Below are 18,383 nucleotides of genomic sequence, written 5' to 3'. Positions count from 1 at the left end.
AGACTCCATAAAGGGCACCAGAAATCGCAAAGGAGGATGAAGATGTTTCACTCCTTTCAGGAAATGGGCCACAAGAGGATGAGCCGACAAGGAAGCACCATTCACCTGAACTCTGAAACAGACAAGAGCCACTACTTGTACCTTTAAGGAATTAAGGGCCAAGCCTTTATTCAAGCCATCCTGCAAAAATTCCTAAATGAGCTGGATCTTAACCGAACAAGGAAGGAGTACCTCAATCTTCACACCCAGCCTCAGACACTTGCCAAACCCGCACATAGGCAGAGAACTTTCTAGCTCTTAGCAAGGTGGAAATCACTGCCGCAGAATAGTTTCAGCAAGCACGTCCTTTCAAGGGCCATACCATAAGACAAAATCAAGTCTGATATTCGTGAAGAACAGGACCCTGCCACAACAGATCCCTGTGCACCGGAAGCTGAAGAGGCGGTTCTGCTAGGAGCCAACACAGATCCGCATACCACGGTCTAATGGGCCAATCTGGAGCAACCAAGAGCACCATCCCTCTGTGGCACTTGATTCTTTGAATCAATGTGCCTAACATGCACCATGAAGGAAAGGCATACAGCAACTTGTCTTCCAGCCACTTTTGCACTACGGCATCAAGCCTCAATGACTTTGTCCCTCTCCCGCAACGGAAAAATCATGGAACTTTTGCAATGTGAGAAGTTGCCAGCAGGTCTAGGAACGGGAGACCCTAGCAATCCAGAAACAGCTAAAACGCCTAGTCTGACAATACCCATTCTCCTGGGTCTGGACTCTCCCTGCTAAGAAATTCTGCTCTTACATTGTCTTTTCCTGCTATGTTCGAGACAGATCATCTGGAGATGCACTTCCGCCCATTCCATACGTTGATCTATTTCCTGCAACATTTGTTGGCTCCTGGCTCCTCCCTGCTGATTGATGAAAGCCAAAGTCGTTGTACTGTTTGACATTATCTGGACCGATCGACCCTACAGCCTGTCGCTGAACTGCAAACATGCCAACCGGACCACCCTGACTTCCAGCAAATTGATGTTCCAGAGAGACTCTTCTGCATTCTAGCACCCTTGTGCCATTAGCTCTTGACAGTGAGCTCCCCAACCAAGGAGGCATGCATTTGTCAGTACTAGCCAGTCCAGTGGCACTAGGGAAACGTCCCTCATCCCAACTGCCACCACTGCAGTTGGAAGGAGATCTCCATCGGCAGGGGAGCCGAATCAAATAGTCCTGAGACTGGGGGTTCCACCAAGATAGCAGGGAGCACTGCTAGCCCTCACCACCACTTCCAGGTTGCCGCCATTAGGCCAAGTACTTGCAGGTAGGACCATACGATCAGACACAGAATGTTCATCAAGAGACAAACCTGTGCCAGCAACTTCTGAATTCAAGCTTCCAGCAGGAAAACCTTGCCCTACTTCATGCTGAACCGAACTCCGAGATATTCCAACAACTGAGCAGATTGAAGACTGCTCTTGGCTAGGTTCACCACCCAGCCGAGCTCCAACAGGGAAATCACCTTACGAGTCACCAGGCAGCTCTCTTCCATTGACTTGACTCAAATCAGCCAGTCGTCCAAATATGGGTGCACTAGGATCCCATCTTCTCTCAACTCTGCAGCAACTACTACCATTACTTTGGAAAGGTTCCTGGGAGCAATAACCGGACCAAAGGGCAGTGCTCGAAACTGAAAATGGAGTCCCAGAACTGCAAACCGCAGAAAGCATTGATGTTCTAATCAGATGGGAAAGTGAAGACATGCCTCAGAGAGGTCCAGAGAGTTCAGAAATTCCTGATTGCACAACCATTATCACAGAGTGCAAAGTTTCCATGTGAAACTCCATACTGAATCTCCACATTGGATCTCCATTGAGATCCAGTATGGGACAAAAGGAGCCCTCTTTCTTGGGCACAACAAAATAAATGGAATATCGGCCTAACCCACTTGCTCTGGATTCATCTGACTGTCCTAAAGAAAAGGAAATTATCAGGTAAGTAGTAATTTCTCATTGTTGTGGAGTGGGGGGAAACCCAAATATAAAGACTAGTCTAGCAGCACTCAAGGAAAGGGAATTATCAGGTAAGAACAAATTTCACCGTATTCACTCCCCCACCCCTCAAGGGCTGCTAACAGATTCAAATGAAAAGATGAAATAGATTTGTATACAATGGAGGCAATGTGTCGGCTTTGGCATTAATTTGGCCACAGCCAGAGGTCCCCACTGTTCCACTATTATCTGGAAAGTCTCCTGACTAGTTCCCATTCTCCTGAAAAAGTCTGCTTTAACATTTTCTTTTCTTGCAATGTGTGTTGCTGACAGAGACAGGTCCTTTCTGCCAAAATGAATATCCTGTTTGCTTCTTCTGCAAACCTAGGGCTGTGGGTTCCCCCTTGTATGTTCAGGATGCTATTGCTATGGTACTGTCTGAGAGGACATGGACTGCTTTTCCTTTTATCATTGGTCGGAAGTCCAGAATGCCAAACTGCAGGCTGTTTATGGGTCATAAAGCTTCCTCCTCTAACTCCCCTGAGCCAGATGACCCTGGCAATGTGCTCCCCATCTGAATATGCTGCCATCTGTGGATAGAGACTACATCCATCTCTTTTATAAATGTTGGCAAGACTCAGTCCTATCTCACTTCTGCATCTGAGGAAACTCAAGAGGTGACAATCATAACTCAGACATGGGAGACCAGCGTGTCAATAGTGAATATGCTGTATTGGGTGCATGTGTGTCCAGGCCCACGGGACTAAATCTATGTGTCTCCAACTGCTATCAGGAGCACACTATACCCATTGGTCCTGAGTCAATCTGCTACACACTAGGAAACTATCACTAATCCCTACAGCTGCAGATAAAATCATACTCTGGGCTACCCAAGGGTGTGGAATACATTTACTTCCTCTATTATGTCGGTGACCCTCTTGGGGGGCAAGATCATGTGTCGTCCTACAATGTCAAAGAGAGTGACCAAGAACTCCAGGGACTGTGAGATGATTTTAGGTTATTTGCGTAGTTTACCACCCAACCTAATCTTTCTAGGCTGACATCTGGCGGTTCTCCTGGGCAGTTTTTGCTCTGATGGTACATCCTTATCTAGATGATTGGCTCATTATCCTTTGCTTGTGTAGAGCTGCTGCCACAACTACCATGACCTTGGTAGGAGGTCCTTGGGACAGACACAAGCCAAAGGGTAGAGCCTGGAACTGTTCACTAACACACAAAAGCAAAGGCGGCTTTGGTGAAAAGCCCCGATAGGTATATGAAGAGAGAATTCTGTCTGATCCAAAGACGAGGGAAATTTCTTTTCTTACTGCTACCATGACAGAACAGAGAGTGTGCATCCTGAAATAGGGTATACTTAAACACCACCTGTCAACCCTTTTTTTTTTTTTTAACAGTTTTTATTTGTAATGAAAATCATATGCCAGTTCACATTGTATAATATACAAAGACAACAGCATAAAATATTAAATCTGTGTTGCTAACATCAGGAAACTAAAACCTGAATCTCACTCTGTTTCGTCTGTTTGTGTTTAATTATTGATTGTATAAAAAGTTAACAGTTGCAAACTTAAAATGTGTGTCATTACTGAGTCATGAACCTGCTATTGTTATTCAAAAGCAAACTAAGCTAAACCGTCCCCTCTTCAAAAACCTCAGGTAGGTCCTGTTCCCATGCCCTCAGATGGGTATATTTATAATTAGGTCTTCCCATTGGTAGACGATATAGTCGAGATATGAGCTTATCCGACTTATCCGCTTGTCTACATAAAATTTCAAAGTCCGGGAGACCTTGAGCCAAATCGGCTTCAATTGCCCTGCGGTAGAAAAAGTGTCTAATCTGCAAATAGGCGAAAATCTCACCGGCTGGCAATTGAAATCTCCGACTCAACTGATCAAAGGAAATCAAACCTCCTGGTTCCCATATATGTTCAAATTTGAGTATTCCCCTACTTTGCCAATTTCGAAAGGCAGCCAGATATTGTCCAGGTGTAAATAGAATATTGTAAAATAGATGAGTGCTTTGATAGTAATCTCTGGTTCCCATTAAGGACGATTTCCAATGGGTTCAAATATTGTAAGTAGCCTGTACGGTAGCAGGAATAGTTGAGACCTGGTGCTAAGTATATTTGGGCTGCCAAACCATAGCATTAAGAGGTAAGGCCCCCACAATGGCCTGTTCCAATGTTACCCATAATGGTGGCTTGCTCATCTTATACTAATCTACCACTACTTTAAGATATGCTGCGGCATGGTACCAATGCAGACTAGGTACACCCAGACCACCCTGTGATTTCGGGCGGAATAATACGGAATATAAATTTAAGGATTCTCTACTGCCATTTTTCCAGCAGTTTGGCGGGTAGGGCAATGGGAAGTGCTTGAAATAAAGAATCCTGGGTAAAATGTTCATTTTGAGTACCACAATTCTACCCACCCAGGATATGTGGTAGCGGTCCCATTCTTCAAGATTTTTATAAATTTTTTCCATGAGCGGAGGATAATTTAGTAGGTACAAATCATCCTGATTGCCAATATAGATACCCAGGTATTTTATCTTCGACTTGGCCCATCGAAAGGGGTGATTCTGTTTGAGGTGTTCTACCATATCATCTGGTGTCGAGATATTAAGGAGTTCCGACTTGCCCCAGTTTATTTTGAAGCCTGAGACTAGGCTAAAATCCGTAATCTCTTGACTGATAGCCAGGAGTGAGTGAGTAGGATTTGTGACAGTAAAGAGAATATCGTCTGCAAAGAGTGTTAATTTGGAGGAAAATTCTCCCACCTGTACGCCCCATTATCTGGTCATATGTCGTATCCGATGTGAAAAGGCTCCAAAAAAAGTGTGAATAGGAGAGGGGAAAGAGGGCAGCCCTGTCTTGTGCCTCTACCTATTGGGAATGCCTGAGAGTAACCCCCATTTACTTTCAAGCAGGCCAGGGGTGAATCATAAAGTTCCTTTACCCAGCCTATAAAGTAGTCGCCCATCTTTATGGCCTTTAAGGTCTGAAACAGAAAGGGCCAGTGCACAAAGTCAAAGGCCTTCTCTGCGTCAACCGCTAGTAGAAGGCTAGGTATATCTCTGCATTTGGACCACCAGATGGAATTTACGGTTTTGCGTACATTATCTGACGCCATTCGTCCAGGAATAAAACCGGATTGATCAGGGTGGATTAAGCCTGGTAGAATGGAGTTCAGTCTATTAGCTAGAATGTTTGCGAGAATTTTCATATCCAAGTTTATTAAAGATATGGGCCTATATGAGCCACAAATGGTTGGATCCCGCCCCGGCTTAGCCAATATAGTTATTCCCGCTGTATTGGATACGGAAGATATAGATCCCGTGGTCTTCAATGAGTTAAACACTCGGACTAAGAGACATATCAGCAAGTCCGCGTATTTTTTTTTATAAAATATTGCTGTAAAACCATCTAATCCGGGCGATTTACCCATTTTTAAGCTTTTTATGGCCCGTGTGACCTTGGCTCCATTAATTTCTTTATCTAGCATTTCTTGTTGCGCCTGAGATATTTGAGAGAGGGGCAGTATGAAAATATTGGTGAATCTTCTCGTTATGTATAGCAGAATCAGTGGCATAAAGCTCCTTATAAAAAGCGTAGGAAGCGTTGCCGAATATCGCTATTGGTTGTTAACACTTTACCCTGCTCATCCTTAATTTTAACTATATTATTGATAGACATTTGGGTCTTGAGCTTGCGCGCTAATTGTTTCCCCGCCTTGTTGCCTCCCTCGTAATGGATTTGTTTTAACAATTCTAAGTGGTGTGCAATCGCAGCCACCTCTAGTCCTTCTAATTGTCGCCTGCAGTGGTCAAGACTAGCCAAAACCTTTGGGGAGCCTGTACGTTTATGCTGTGCTTGTAGAGCACGAATCGGAAGCTTTAATTTTTCTTTTTCTGTATTCTTTGGTTTTTTGACACGCATTGCCCTGGCTATCAGAAGCCCCCTTAGCACTGCTTTTAGGTAGTCCCAGAGATTCATAGGGGTAATTTCCCCAGTGTCATTTTGCTCTAGATATGCTGAGATATCCTTCTTAAATGCTATTGAGAAAGTTTCATCTTCAAGGAGGCTTTCATTAAGTTTCCAATATTGTGTGCCTCTGTCATAGTTGCTTAGTTTTAATGTAAAACCTATGGAGGCATGATCGGACCATGTGATGGAACCTATGAAGGAATTTGATACATTATTTATGTTAGCTTTCTCCACCAGAAAAAAATCAATTCTAGAGTAGGTCTGATGAGCCCTTGAAAAGAATGTGTAATTTCTGGAGGTGGGATTAAGCATCCTCCAGGAATCTAGGAGACTATTCTTATGCAGAAATGCTTTAAGAGCCTTTCTGTCCTTAACTAGAGTAGACCCCTGCCCCTTGGAATTGTCCAGATGAGGGTTTAAGGTCAAATTGAAATCTCCACCTAGAATGATGGTTCCTGCAGAGTGAGAGTCTATGATGTGATCCAATTTATTTAAAAAGGATCCTTGATTACTGTTAGGGGCATAGATATTGAGCAATGTGTATATTGCACCTGCAAACGCATGCCAGTTCTTCAAATATTACATCTTTGTGGATGGGTATGCCCACTCCAGTATATTTGCTGTGTTTCGTACAGGCAGTCCAGTACTGGTGTGGGAATAATGCATTTTTCATGGTGTGTTCATATCTGCATTCGAGATGTGATTCCTGGCTATAAGCTAAGGAAGTATGTTGTTGATGCAGTTCCTCAAACAAAACTTGACGCTTTCTATAAGAATTAAGTCCCTTTCAGATAGCATATTTAGTTCAGCCATGGATGGTGCTTACAGTTATCCCTACCTGTGTCAAAGTGATGAGCTTCCCTTCCAGGATGTGTGGCCTCCATCTACTGACATCTGCTCTTATCATAAAGGCGAGTAGATGACATACTAGTATGTTAATCCTGAAATTGTGATCTGCTTTTAAGCCATTACACTGAGTGCGAAATCTTCCCTGTAAGGCAACCCCATGAACCCTTGTACCCCTTGCAATCAGATCCCTATTAAGGGAGCTGTTTGCCAGTGTTAGAGAGGAATCTGCCCCCCCCCCACACTTGACCCTCCTCCTCCCACCCCTCCCCCCAGACATCCCACATACAAAATTTCACTATATAAGCATAGTCTGTTATCTCCCTCAATTAGCAAATATTACCCTGAATTGTTCTCCATCAATTCAAACTGTGTCCTCCGATTATCGAGTGCCCGCATTGTCAAACTGAAGATGTTAGCAATGCCCCCCTTCTGTTGAGATTAGCATGAGAAATCGCGCCCCTGTAGTAATTCAGGTAGCAGTAAGGGATATGGAGTCGCGTTCAGAGTTCCGCCGTAATCTTCGACCGCCCTTGGACACCCTCTGCCATCGGGGGCCGTCGTCCCACTGGTATGGTCGCCTCGAAGCCTGGATATCCTGCTTCCTTCAATATGGCGGCACCTTCCTGTTGACCTTATGATAGTTGCCTTGCAAGGTGAAGCCGAGACCGAAAGGAAATAGCCATCTGTATCTAACATTGTCCTTTCTTAAGGTTTCAGTAATAAGTTTCATATCTTGGTGCTTGCGGATTGTAGTTGGCGCCAAATCTGCAAAAATCATGATTTTATGGCCTTCCCAAGTCCATGTTGCTTGTGTCCTGGCGACTGTGGCAATATTGTCTTTGATGTGATAGTCATGAAATCGCACAATGATATCCCGAGGGTGATTTTTTCGATGAGCTCCCAGGGCTCTGTGAGCTCTATTTTTATCATTGCTCGTGGAGTTTCCGACACTGATGGCTCCTGCGTTTCCAAAAGCATGATGCTAATTTTTTCTATCACCGCCATGCAATCCTGGTATTCAGGGGTTTCGGGTATGCCGTGAAACCGCAGATTTTGCCTGCATGATCGGTTTTCCAGATACTCTACCTTTTCAGATAGTCTATTTCTTTTTGCAGGGTTTGGCGTTCCTCGTGGGCCAGCTTGATATCGTCAGCTAATGCTTCCGTTTTTGTTTCCACCTCGTAGATGTGGCAGCCATTTTCAGCCATCTCTTCCTTTATCTCATCAATAGATGTCATATCTCGTTTATGTTCTTGTAAATCTTGCCGGAGTTCGGCAAACCAGCATTTCATTTCTGATCTAGTGGGTAGATCATCAGCCAACGGGGGCAGTTCCTCAGATTGCAGAGCTGGGGGCGAAGCTTATTCTATTGCCACCATTGTAGTTGGGCCCGTGGATTCCTGTAAGTCTTGTTTTTTATACCAGAATTTTCGCAAATCCTTTGATTTCCTTCTATTTGACATCGGAGGTTGTTAATCCCTTTGTGGGTATGCTTTTTGTTGAAATGAAGGCGCTGATGCGGGAGATTTCCGTGGATTATAGGATGTCTGGAGCAGGAGCTCCAGATCAGTCAGCCATTCACTCCGATGACGTCACTCCTCCCCAGTGTCTGTCAATCCTTTTTAAGTGTATGAAAGGGTGAAAGGTGCCGACCTTTGAGATACAAAATACAGTATGTTCCCTATCCCCTTTCTTGGGAAGAGACTGGACTATAACTTCTAGATCCTATAACCTTACAAGAGTAGTTCTTTATCACCTCTGCTGCTACTCTAGGAGAACTCCGGCGCTTAACAGTAGGTCCAGGCAAGGTTCTCACCTGCTATTCTGCCCGGGGAGCATGGGTCAGGGCCGATAACTATACCTGCAGAAAAGATGGCAATCCTGGAAAAATTCTACCCACGAAAATGTAAAAAAATCCAGTGCATGCAAATTTATCTCTTGCATATTCATTGTGGATATCCTGAAAACCCAACTGGCTGGGGGTCCTCCAGGACAGGTTTGAGAATCACTGGTGTAAGAGAAAGGCCTTTGAAGGCTTCCTTATTTATGTTATTTATTTAAAATTACTTTTATTCCACTTTTCCTCACAACGTGCTTCAAGGCATTCACAATAATGCAATCAACAGATATTACATAAAAACAGACACCATAAACAACATTAAACCACTTAAACAATTACATTATTTATATGCTTCACTACAATACAAACAGGCCGATGCAATAGTGTGCGCTGCAGCCAGTGCATGGCTTAACACGCGATTGGACGTGCGTCCATAACCCCGATGCAATATGGAGATTAACACATACAAAACATGCGTCCAACTGAGCGCATAGGTAGTAGCACTCATCAGATGTAAAGTATATGTAGATGAGGCTATTAGCTAATCCCCGTGATTCAAAAAATTTCCCGCACCGCCAATGCACCCATTGAAACGCAGCAAATTTTATGCCAGCCCGGGGCTGATGTAAAGGTCTGCCATGCTCAAGGGCTCATTGGAAAAAACAAAAAGTCCTGCTTTCTATGATTCCTCCTACTAATATCATCACAACATTAAGTAGGAGGAACCGCAGAAAGCGGAATCATGTACAAAAAAAAATTGCAGGAAAAAAAAAATTTCTGGGCACCCAATATAGGCTGTGCATATTGTGCCGGTAGCAGAAGAAAACAGACGCTCGTATTGAGCATCCATTTCCTAGCCTGGACTGACAGCCACCTTTCCTGGGCACCCGATGCCGAGGAGATGCTCAATCATGAGTGCCCGTTTTAGGAGGTACTATTTTTTCATAAGTCTGTGGAAGAGAAACAAACCATTAATCATGGGCTGCAACTGATTGACAGGAAAATTGTTTCTTACCTGCTAATTTTTGTTCCTGTAGTACCACAGATCAGAAGACAGATCTGAAGTCCTTCAATCAATCTTTATTAACATGCATACGAATCTAACAACCAAAGCCGACTCAGGCTAAGTTTCGCCCAAAAGGCTGTTTCAGGGGCTGTGCTGGCAATGTTATTGTCATATAAATTCCTTCAAATGAGGAAAGTCTTGATGATATCCTAGTGGAATATTATAAACCTCATTGGTAATGTGTCTCTCTCAATATTCTATTGGAGTTTTGGAAGGAGCAACACGTATACAATAGAAATGTTTAAGCCATGTCTCTAAAACAATACCTTACAAAGGAAAATTATCAACAATGGTGACTACCATTAGTGCATTACTAAGTGTTCTAGTCTTAACGGAGTGCAAGACAAAGCCTGCAACTCAGAAATTCTCTTAGCTGACCATATGGCCACCAAGAAAACGACCTTAAGGGTCAAATCCTTAAGAGTTGCTCTCCTGAGTGGTTCAAAAGAAACTTCACACAAACCCCTGAGGATGAGATTAAGATTTCAGGATGGACAAACTTTCCTTACCGGCAGGTGCAAATTCTTTGTGTCCCCCCACCCTCCGGAGAAACCAAACCACATCCGGATAAGACGACAGAGAGGAACACTCTACTTTGCCTCGGAAACAGCCAAGAGCAGCCACCTGGACCCTAAGAGAGCTCAAAGGCAAACTCTTGACCAAACCCTCTTGAAGAAATGACAAGATATGAAACACTGTATATTTTAGAGCTTGCACTCTGTTAGCGATACACCAGGACTCAAAAACCTTCCAGACTCTAACATACGAAAGAGAAGTAGACTTTCACCTAGCTGTAACAGAGTAACAATAACCACTTCGGGGTACCCCCTGCACCTCGATTGCTGCCTCTCAAAAGCCATGCTGCTAGACAAAAGTGAGCAGCCTGGTCTGAAAATATGGGACCCTGACGAAGAAGGCCTGCTAGATGTCTGAAGCACATCAGACCGTCCTTGGACAAGTTAACTAGATCCACGAACCACGGCCGACGTGGACATTCTGAAACCACCCAAACTACTTTGCCCGGATGTCTCTCTACCCGCTGCAACAACTTGCCTACTAGAGGCCAAGGAGGAAAAACAAATCAGAACCTCCCAAGGCATCACCAAAGAATTGACGCTCTTGGTCCCGTGCTCTCTTCTCTGACTGAAAAACCAAAACGCCTTGGCATTCTTGCGAGTCACCATTAGAGTCACCTTGGGACAGCCCCACCTCTCGCAGATGAGCTGCATCGCCATTGACAGCTCCCACTCTCCCAGAGCTAACAAATGCAGACAAGCATGCTGCATAAAACTGGAACAAATAGCCGCTTGTAAACTCAGACACCTCTTGAGATGTACCTCCAATTTATGATCCTTCAAATCCGCAGACCCCGCAATCAGAATAGTCGTCTTCTTGGTAACAGCCGATACCGCAGCATCAACCTTAGGAGGGAAAAAAGGCCCAACCTCTGCTCAGGCAAAGGGTAAAGCTTCGCCATAGCCCTCCCTATCCTCAAGCCGGAGTCAGGAGTACCCCACTCCCGACCTACCAGATTCTTCACCGACTTATGATATGGGAAGGCTTTTGCTGGACCCCGCAACCCATCAAGGAATGGATCACCTCTTCCAGATCAGAGTCCGCCTGCAGAACCTTGACAACAAGCTCATCAAAAACCTGAGGAATCATCGGCTCTAACTCCTCCTTGCGAATAAGACTGATCACCCACAGAAACCGGAATCTCATCCGTAGCAACCCCTGGAGCCGTGCCGTCCGCATCCGGATCTACCACATGATTGTGCACCGGAGGCACCACCAGGCCCTCCTCAGGAGCATCGCCTGAGTCATCTAACCCATTAACAGCAATTCCTAGGGACGGAGCCAGGCACAGCAAACCCTGGACGAAAGAAGGTCACTTTCTCCAGTACTGTTCTGGTCTGGAACCTGCATCCAGATCTTTGGAAGGCCGGGCCCAGGTCCCCAGACTGGAGACCACTGCCTCCTGCTGAGCCAAATAGGCCTCGTGTAAAAGCAACACTAAATCTGAGGAAAAAGACTTGGAGGCGCCAGCCAACAGCTGAGAGGACCCAGACAAAGGCAGAATGGGATCATCTTCCCCATCTGCACCCCTCTGCTCCTCCCCGGAGTCTGAACAAGCCAGGGAAAGCCTCTGAGGAAAATCTCCCCTCCCCCCCCCCACCGCTGGTGCGACAAAGGCCTCATGAGACTTCAAAATAGCCGCCGTTCCCGCATCGGAGAACAGAGCCTCAACCCGACACACAGGAGGAACATGGGCAGGAGTCAGCCTTCTTTTTTTCATAGCCACTGGGCCATCAGATGGCCCCTCACCACTGGAACAGCCCGAGCACAGGCTGACAAGGTTTATCCGCAACTGCGTCGAGCCGCATGCATGACAACCCGAGCCATGCACCATGACACCCAGGCGGGAAACTTACCTTGCAAACGCGAACCAGCTCACAGACACTGCTACCACAAAACCTAAAAACGTCCAAGCTGCCAAAACAGTTTATTTTATTTATTTATTTTTCTATACCGAAGTTCAGGTAACAGTGTTGCCTATCACTCCGGTTTACATTGCAACATATAATAAACAATGACAAGCTTATGTCTTACAAGGAACAAGGGATGTGAAATAACTTGGATAACAAGACTATGGACCAGGACAGAACTAACAGCGAACAAGCCTTTGGGTAGGGAGCTTAGCTGTTAGGGAGGGGAAATTTATTCTTGATAAGTAAAAGAAAACAGGCTTGAGCATAGACTATGACAGTAAAGCCAGAAGCCATCCCTCCTAGCTTACTTAAGTTTCCTTCCTCTTTTTTTTTTTTTTTTTTTAAACAAAACTTTACCTAACCTCCTAGGCTGGAACACAGAGCTGAGAAAAACAAAAGGGAGAGACTGTAAAATCAGCTATCTGGAGCCTGCAGCCGCCTCAGCCACCTTGTGAATGGGAGGGATCTGGCCCACCAGATTTAACACCTCATAGAAGCAAGGAGCAAGCATACAAAAGGCTCACCAACCCCCAGCTCATCCACCTCAACCAAAAAGGTGCATTGACCCTTTTTCCTAAGAGCACTAGACTGACTCATCTTTTGACGAGAGCTCTTCCTCGTAGTCCAGGGAAGCTATTAAGGCTGGTGAGGACTTGGCTGAAAGGGTTCCCCTCCTACTGACCCAACCTTGGTCTGGGGTTCTTAAATTAGAAGTAAAGCCAGGCTTCTGCATAGTGCAGAAAGCCTGGGGCATCAATACCACAAATTCCAAAGAAAAACCCCTCCTGCCCAAGGCTGTGTCCAGAGTACATCAATCAGCTTCCCATACCTTCCCTGGAGTCCCCTTCAACTGAGGGTGACTGCTGGGCCCTGGTGGCCTGGAAGCAGCAGCTCCTCTCTTGGAGCGATTGGTGCTGACTCAGTTCCAAGGCCAAACCCGTCTCACAGTCCTATTCCTAAAAGCAGGCCTTATCCAGGGTGGCAGGGTAGGGCACTCTCTTGGACCTCCAGGTCACACACCTGCAGCCGCAAAGCTTTTTTTTTTTTTTTTTTTTTAAATCAGACTACTGTGCTCACATGCCTGTGGACTGTGCACTTGCTGGATATGCAGTGTGCAAGTTGGCGCTGCTCTCCCTCTCCAAATTCCCCCTGCTGTCAACAAAAGTTGTACTCACTACCCTCTGGGAAACTCCGAGACAGCATGTCGCAGCCCTGTTGTCTGCCAGGGCTTCCCTCCCTTATTGTTTTTTTGTTGTATTTTCCCCAGATTGTCTTTATTCCTTTTGCATAATACCAGGAGGAACAGCAGTAGTATGGTGAGGTGGGGAAGAGGAAACAGAGGGGAACCTCAGGACCCTTTTTTATTCTTCAAAACAGTCAGGTCCTCCTGGACCCCCCCCTACTCTTTGAAGGGGGGGGGGGGGTTCACTGCTAAGAGGGATCCTCAGTTCTCTAGAGAAGAAGGGCTGAAATCCTAGATTGCCTTCAATCAGGATCCTTCCGGAAAGGCAGCTCCACTAGGGAAAGCTGCCCCAAAGGACTGGGCCAGACCCTGGCTCTGGAAAGTCTGTCTGTACCTCTCTGCAGCTGCAGCACACAGGGGACTACTGGCGAGGGCTAGGGCCATTCTCCCTTTATAGCAATGAAGAGAGTGTGCCCTCTGGCTCCAGCGGCTGAGAAGCAGGGAAATGCCAAGTGTAAGGACTGGTCTAGCAGGAAGAAGAGGAACACTATCAGCCTCAAAATCATTTACAACTTGCCAGCTTCCTATCCATGGAGTCTGAGCTGCAGAAATAAACTTAAATGGTTAAGTGCGCGCTTCCTTCCCTCATGCTGGAAATACTCTGAGCAGATCTGCTTGGTATATAAAAATAAAATTGTCATTGCCATGGAGCACTCTAGCATGGGAGGGGTGAGGCTAGATATGAAATAAACCAAATGACCCCATTTCTGTTTAAATGAGGATATCCTAGAAATTGTGATGAGTTATGAAAGGCATATTGTGCTTGATTTTTTTTTTTAATTTGTTTAGATATTTTATATACCATCATTCCATGTATAGGAAAAAAGTCACATTCATAGCTATTGTGCTGTCAGAATGAAATGGCTCTGTATATCAAAGTATATTCTTTGACTAGATTGTAAACTGTATGGAGCAAGGACCTTTGTGAGTATCTGTACAGTACAGTGCTGTGTATGTCTAGTAGTGCTACAGAATTAAATAGTAGCTTACAGAGTCTTAACATCTATTAACTTATTGCTTAAATAGTGCTCTAGCCCCTTCTCCCAGGCCAGTGTTCTCTCTTCTCCTCCCTGATCCTACAGTCGCTCTTCCTTCAGAGCCTGGCTCGGACCCTCCAAAGCGCCTCCTTTCCTTGGTTGCCACCACTCTTCTTTCCAGATCCAAGTCTACCATGCGCCTCCCCACCCCAAGCCAGCACTAGTACTCCGTTTGGGGCCTCTGATGCTCATTCTCTGACACAGAAGATGTTGCTCTTTACGACTACTGCTGCTCTAATTCAGGTGGCTTTTGCTCCTTGCCTCCTGGCAGGCACCAGACTTCAAAGTTTAGACACTTGGGGGTTTTTGCAGCCCTACTTACAGCGGTATTGTTCCAGAATGATTTTAAAACATACTTACTAAGAAGTTACTGCTCTAGTCAGCTGGCATCAAATGAGGGCATTTCTCAGGCATATTTATATACTGTGCTGGATAAAGAATGGCGGATTGATTCCGGAAGATGAGGAGGAGATGGGACTTTAGAGAGAAGAATGTATCTCTGATAATATGGTGGTGATGGTTCAACATTTGGGCATACTTTTTTTTTTTTTGTAATTAAAAGTTTTTTATTAAACCAAACAATAGAACATGTAAACCATTCTATACAGGAAGAATAACAATTATGCATAGAAAACAGCAAAGTAGACAAGAATGTAACAGAAGGCACAAATAAGGTCTACATCCCAAAATAGGAATCACAAGTTTTCATAAATAATAAACCCCCCCCCCCCATGCCTCACATTAACGCTATAACAGAAAGCAATTATTGGGTGCCACACTAAAGGAAATGGGTAAATCAGGAAAAATACCCACATAATGAGGAGCCAGGCTACCCAAGGAGTCTGGACACATGTGAAACAGAATATAGCGGTTAGGCAGAGTTGCCCTTAGACATGGAAGATAGCCACATTTGGTAGGGTTTCCAAATCAACTCAAAGCGAGAAACCCTCTTATGCTTATAAGCTGTAATTTTGGATAATAAAAAGATTTTCTGCACTTTCTGTTGAATGGCTGCTTTTGTGGGAACTCTGGGGGATTTCCATAAGCGCGCTCTCTCGCACCGGCTAGCTGTGAATATATACTGGGCTAACCGGTTAGAATCTTCCGATAGCCCAGGTAGTTTCATACCTAGTAACACTTGCGCAGGTGTAAAGAATGTCAGCCCAGGGAACAAAGTTCCCAGCCACTGAAATATCTCTCCCCAGACCACCTGTAGTCGGGGACAAGCCCACCACATATGGTAAAAAGTACCCTTCTCCTGACAGAACCGCCAACATACATCCGGGTAAAGAGGTGTGTATTTGTGCACCTGGGCGGGGCACAGTTACCAGCAGTAGAGCACCTTATAAGAATTCTCAATAAGAGGCCGCTATATATCCTCTACCTAGGTTTTGAAAAATAGATTTCCAGACCCGAGGAGTCCAGGTTACCTGGAGATCTGTTTCCCAAGTCTGCTGAAAAGTATAGTTGGGCACGTCCTGTGGTAATAAAAGTTGATATAGCATCGATAATACTTTAGTACAACCATTAGCCTTCTCACATAACTTCTCAAAGTCGGATTTTCCCAAGGAAAGATGCTGAGCAAGCAGTTTAGCCCGGGCAAAATGAGTTAATTGTGAATATGGGTACAAAGCCGAATCAGGCAATGCATACGCTCGCTGGAGGTCTGCAAAAGGACGCATTGCAGTTTGACCCCAAACATGCCCCCAATGCTTGATTCCCCGCCTCCTCCACACTGAGAAAGCCGAGCTCTCAAAACCAGGGCGAAAAGCTTTATTAGTATATAAGTTGGTGCTAGTATGGTATGCCCTGCTACCCACTAAAGAAGTTCCGTATTGGTGCCATAATTGGAATAGCATAAGGGTGGAGGGAGGGAGCACCAAACCTGGGTCTACTATCCAAGTGTGTCTAGGTTGCCAGATAAGACTAGACAGTGGCACAGAGCCCATAAGTTCCTGAGTAATAAGCACCCACTGCTTCGGACGTCTAGATAAGTGCAAATCCACCAATTTTTTAAACTGGGCGGCACGGAAGTAACAGGTAAGATCTGGTACACCAAGTCCATCTCTGAGTTTGGGTTGTATGAGGACCCTTTGAGCCACCCGGGGCCGCCTTCCCGCCCAGATGAAGGTCATACACCGCTTTTGCCATTGTTTTAATAGCGATGCAGGTAACAAGATGGGGAGCGTCTGAAATAGATATAAAAGTTTTGGTAAAATATTCATTTTGAATGCGGCCATTCTACCCAGCCAGGAAATATGGTAGCGGCTCCATTCTTCCATGTCCTTGGATAAGTTATTCCATAAAGGTAGATAATTGATGGCAAGCAAGTCCTGAGTGACACTAAGCTGAATCCCTAGGTATTTAATCTGTTTTTTAGCCCATTTGATTGGAAATAACTCCTGAAGGCGACTGACCGTCCTGGGATGGATATTTATGTTAAGAATCTCTGACTTGTCCCAATTTACTGTGAAGCCAGAGACCCTACCAAAGGCCTCCATCTCATCAGTTACACCGACGAGGGAATTTGCAGGGTCGGTGAGAGTGAATAAAATATCATCGACATACAGAGATTTTAGTGGAGATGTTGCCGACTGTCACCCCGTAAATATTAAGTGTTTCGACAGATGTTAATGGCAAATGGTTCAAGGAATAGTGCAAAAAGCAATGGGGACAGCAGGCAACCCTGTCTAGTCCCCCTGCCCACCACAAACGGGGAAGAATAACCATTGTTTATCTTCAAGCAAGCCCTGGAAAAACTATAAAGCTGACATAACCATTGGAGATAGGGGGTACCAAAACCCATACATTCCAGAGTCTGGAAGAGATAAGGCCAATGCACCATGTCAAATGCCTTTTCAGCATCAACTGATAAAGCCAAAGCCAGGATATTGTGTTTTCGAGCAAACCAGATGTTATCCAAAATCTTGGACATTGTCAGCAGTAGTTCTCCCAGGGATGAAACCTGCCTGGTCGGCCTGTACCAATTGAGCTATAAAACAATTCAAACGGTTCGCCAGGATTTTTGCCAATAATTTAACATCGATATTCAACAGAGAAATGGGCCTGTACGAACCGCAGACCGAGGGGTCCCTACCAGGTTTTACCAATAGCGTAATCCCGGCCGTATTGGCCTGTGCAGATAAAGTAGTCCCCGTCCTTAGGGAGTTGAAAAATTTCAAAAGAAGGGGCGTTAAGGCCATGGCAAATTGTTTATAAAACCTTGGAGTGTACCCATCGAGGCCCGGGGATTTTCCCGATTTGAGGGATTTAATAGCTTCCTGGAGTCCCATGGCCGTAATGTCCTTATCTAAAAATTGCCTCTGTGCAGCGGTCAAGATAGGGAGAGGAATCTGAGACAAATAAGCCCTGATTGAGTCAGCCTGTATATCCATATCCCCGCTGTAGAGTGACAAGTAAAACTGATGAAATCGTTGCCTAATTGAGGCATTATCAGTAAGGATCCCCCCCGGTATGATCTTTAATTTTAGAAATGTTATTCTGGGCCTGTCTCCGCTTGACAGCATGGGCTAAGTAGCGCCCAGCTTTGTTCCCACCCTCAAAAAACTTCTGCTGGGCCAATTCCATGATGCGCTATTCGTGCGGAGTCCAATGCCGTGATCTTATCTCGAAGTTCCTGAATAGAACCCCGCAGCGGAGAGCGAACCGCATCCCGCATATGAGCCTGTTCCAACTTATGTAAGGCCAGCAACAAAGTCTGGCGCTCCCTCTCCCGAAGCCGCTTGACATAAGACGCCCGGGCAATGAAAGAACCCCGTAACACACATTTTAGACACTCCCATAGTGCCCCTGCACTGACTTCTCCTGTGTCATTAGTGCGAATGTATTCCTGAATTTCCGTAACCA

At 45.2% G+C, this 18,383-nt stretch overlaps 1 protein-coding gene across 1 annotated transcript in view; it reads right to left on the bottom strand.

The window, feature by feature from the left end:
• CPD (carboxypeptidase D) overlaps nucleotides 1–18,383 on the bottom strand; it is a 134,016-nt gene that overhangs the window by 91,925 nt on the left and 23,708 nt on the right. The window lies entirely within an intron of this gene.

Source organism: Rhinatrema bivittatum, chromosome 8 (assembly GCF_901001135.1).
Source record: "Rhinatrema bivittatum chromosome 8, aRhiBiv1.1, whole genome shotgun sequence".
In the NCBI taxonomy this organism is placed as follows: Eukaryota; Metazoa; Chordata; class Amphibia; order Gymnophiona; family Rhinatrematidae; genus Rhinatrema; species Rhinatrema bivittatum.
Note: the sequence above shows the minus strand (reverse complement) of the source record. Positions and strands in the feature narration are given on the sequence as shown.